Source organism: Athene cunicularia (assembly GCF_003259725.1).
Source record: "Athene cunicularia isolate RWA chromosome 3 unlocalized genomic scaffold, athCun1 chr3_part1, whole genome shotgun sequence".
NCBI classification, from domain to species: Eukaryota; Metazoa; Chordata; class Aves; order Strigiformes; family Strigidae; genus Athene; species Athene cunicularia.
In genome coordinates this window covers 99,298,629-99,302,507 of record NW_020799097.1, presented here as the reverse complement: position 1 = coordinate 99,302,507, position 3,879 = coordinate 99,298,629, and positions in this window count along the sequence as shown.

Below are 3,879 nucleotides of genomic sequence, written 5' to 3'. Positions count from 1 at the left end.
TATTTTAGTCATCATAATTTGTCATTGGAATTGGCAGTACAGAAATAAAAGAATTACCATCTGAATTTATCTGAAGACGATATAGAAGATGGTGACTACAAACCTACCTCATCCGGCACTGAAGAGGAAGGTAGGGAAACCATGTAAATGATAATGGCTTTAAAAATTATATTTGCAATGTAAAAATCACTGCTTTGGTCATTCAGTATCTGCTACGCAAACTGTTTTATCAAAATTACTGTTATTGAAAATATAAACCTGAATCCTACACTTAGACACGTGCTTTATTTGGTGGAAAGGGTTGCTGACTTAGGGAAGATTAAAGAGATACAAATGTCTCTGCAAGATGATGATCTTAGATACAGGTATGTAATATCAACTTAATGCAGCAAAACGCCCATCATTTACTTTCACAGTTAAACTTTGAAATTAAGTTACAACTGCAGCATTGTTTTAGAGAGCAGACAAGGAAATAAATACTTCTAAAATGTTTTTCAGCTATGCCAGGAGATGAACATTTCACAGAGACTAGAAGCATTTCTGAATACTTCTCACAAGACTTGTCTTTCATAACGGTTGCCAGAAAACTCCATCAATGTGGAGAAAATTAAATAGCATTTTATTTTTCTGAGTATATAAAGAAGACATCTATCGCTGCAATCTAGATAGGCAATATTTTTCTATTTACATACAGATTAACACAGTGATATTAGATTGACTGCATTTAAGGTACAATGAATATACCAGCAGACCAGCCACTTAAAAATTTCCTCCAACATCCATTTACTTTATTATTTCATCCATTCCTACTTGCAAATGCAACAGGCACTGAAGATGATCACATTCAAGCAGTACTCAGCCAAGATGACAATAATTTCTGTAAAAAGAGCACCTCTTTGGAGCATGCTCTACTAGAGGCCCTTTCTCTTTCAAAATAGCTGGGCTTCAGCCTGGCTGCTGCTGGTGACTTCTGTTGGACTTGGATCAAGATCCAGTCTTCTAGTGTGAAAGATCCCATTTCATTAGTAGCTTCTAAGACAGTTTTTAGAAAGGACCCATAGTCTCCACTGTCAAAATTAATATTTGCTCAATTGTGCCTATTTATTTTGTGTTTTTAATGGACACAGCATTTATTAAAAATACTGGAACCTAATCAAGTTAATTGACCTCCAGTCAAAGAACCATTTAGTTTTTGGCTTGGGTTTTTTTTTGTTGTCTTGGTTTTTGGTTTTGTTTTTGTTTTTTTTTTTTTTTTAGTGGCAGAGGCAAGCAGTGCTTAAACAGATAAAGAGATATCTTAAAGAGATATAGATGATGCCTGCATCTTTCTAAACCATAGTCTGTAGCATTCAGTGGACTATCTTGTGTGTTGAAAGCAAGGTGATACCCAGAAACATACTATCTAGAGTGGGGAAATGCTACAAAGGTTTACTATTAACCCAGTTGAAACATTGGATTCTCTAGATTTCTTTTCTTCAATTTCTATCTGATAATAAACCTGGGAAGAGTTAGGCTTCTTGGCAGAAGATAAAGGCAGTCTCCTCAACCTTAATTATTGTTCCTGAATTTGAATAATATCTTTGCTTATGAAGTTAATGGCACAGGCTAAAAGTTATGGAAAATTCTACCCAAAGTTATAAAAAAAGATACCCAGGAAGTTGTTATGCTCATATTGAAATAATGGCTTTGCAGTCTAACTTCTGTTTGGGTTGCCCACCTTTCTAGGTAAAATAAGATGCCTTTCACATTACTAAACCCCAGTATTTTTCTAGCATTTTCTTCAAGCAGCCCAGAAGGAGAGACAATTAAATCATACAGCTTTCTTTCACCCTCTGCCTTCTTCCAAAGAAGCGTCATGTTCTCTATTCCTTAGGCATCAACAGCACATGAATGAGAAACAGCGTGGGCTTTACTGATCTTCTAAGGAATATATAATTATTTTTTGTGTTCTAAGAACGATTACTCAAAAAGTGGCAAAAGATATAAAAATGAATACAGTAAAAAGATGTACCCTGCATATAGTAAAGATACATTCAGACAAAAGGAAATTATCCTTATTCTTAGAATATTAGAAGGTGGAATTAATATTCTAAAGGCTGTCCTTTTACTATTCTATGATTCCCTCATAGCACTGGCTAAACCCATCTTTTTCAGTTCTTGCAATCAGTCTTTCCAGACATGTATGCTCCCTTCATCTCAAAATTCCCCAGAACTCCCAAACACAGTATGTAAGTAAATGCGATGATTTATAAACCCTTGAGGTTTCAGGAACAAGTGCTTATAGAGTATGACTAATACGCGAGCGTGCACTGCTGCCCCCTGATGCAGGGAACGTTAAAATCTCTTCCACAGTAGCCAGGCAATGGCACGCAGCCCACCTTCATTCTTATATTAATATATGGCCAGAGATGTATGCTTGCACAGATATAAAATAATGTATCTCCCTTGGGTAACTCAATATTTAAATTATTAGTCGAGGGGAGAATGAAATTGAAGAAGAAATAAATGAGACAAAAGGGGGAAAAAACAGCTATCTATACCCACTATGAGAATGTTTAAAAACTGTTACGGAATATAAGCTGTGAACCGGAACTTACTTTTAATACACAGTTTTGTTGTAAGGTGAAGGTAACACTTTGTTTTTTGGCAAAGGTAACATTTATGGCTGCCTTCGGCTAGTACTTCAGGCAATTATAACTCGGTTTGTCTTTCCTGCCTGTTTATTCCCCTCCCATGCCTTGTCTAGATTTGGGAGTGTAAACTGTCTGGAGCAGATACTTCCTCAGCAGGATTTGCTGGGCTAAGCTCCTGCAGGGTGGGTCCTTACCTCTGTGAAGTCTGACAGAGGGTGCAAGGTAGCACTAATATTTAGTTTGTGCCTGATGCTTTAGGGCCACACAGAAATTCCCAGCAAGCAAAGGAAGGTGTGGTGCGAAGGCCTCCCTCAGCACAGCTGGCGAAGCCGCTCAGGTGCCATGTGGCCGCACCACACAGCTAAGACACATCTGCTGGGTTTTTCGGCCCGGCCGTAATTACAGTGGCGCAGCGCTGACACGCAGACAAGCCCGTGGGTACGACAGTGGTTCAACAGGTTTTCGGAAAGACCTCGTAAGAAGCAGGGCCTGCATTAACTCAAATGAAAGAGAGTTATGGAGGTTGACTGTTTGCTGGTTTTGGTGGTGGTGACTTATTTTTAAGTTGCAAAGCTGGAGCTCTACCTGACTGAGCAAGGCTGAGCTGCGATGCTACTGCCCAGGTGGCGTGTGGCCCCGGTGGGAGCCAGGGGAGGAGGAGGTCTGAGCTTCTGCAATTTAGTAACGTTTGCCTTACAGCCGTAGTTGCCAGACTCATGAAATTCACTGTAGGGTTTTTTGTTCCTTTTCACCCACGCGGGGTGACCCCCGGGTTTCCCTCGCTGACCCCTCGCCCACGGGCAGCGCTGACCGGCCAGGCCCGTGAGGCTGAGCGGGCTCCAGCCGTGGGAGACACCCGGCTTTGCCAGCGCGACCGAAGACGCCCCCGCTTCCCGGGCACCGCTCCTCGTCAGAGGCGATTAGAAGGGCGAAGGACCGGGTCAAGGCGGCCCGTGGCGCAGGGTGCCGAGCCGCCAGCCAGCCTCCCCGGCGCTGGGCTGGGCCCCCGCAGGGTCTCGCTGCACGGCCCCGGGCAATGGGCGCCGTCTCCTGGGAGACGGGAACGGGAGAAGGCGGCGGGGAAAGACTGCAGCTCCCAGCATGCCCCGCGCGAGGGCGCCAGGCCGGGGCGGAAGTGGGTTCCCCGGGCAGAGCGGCCGGCCGGGCCCGGTTCCGGGTGTCCCTGCTCGGCGGCGGCGCTGCGGGCCGGGGGAGCGGGGCGGGGGGAAAGAAGATGGCGGAGGAC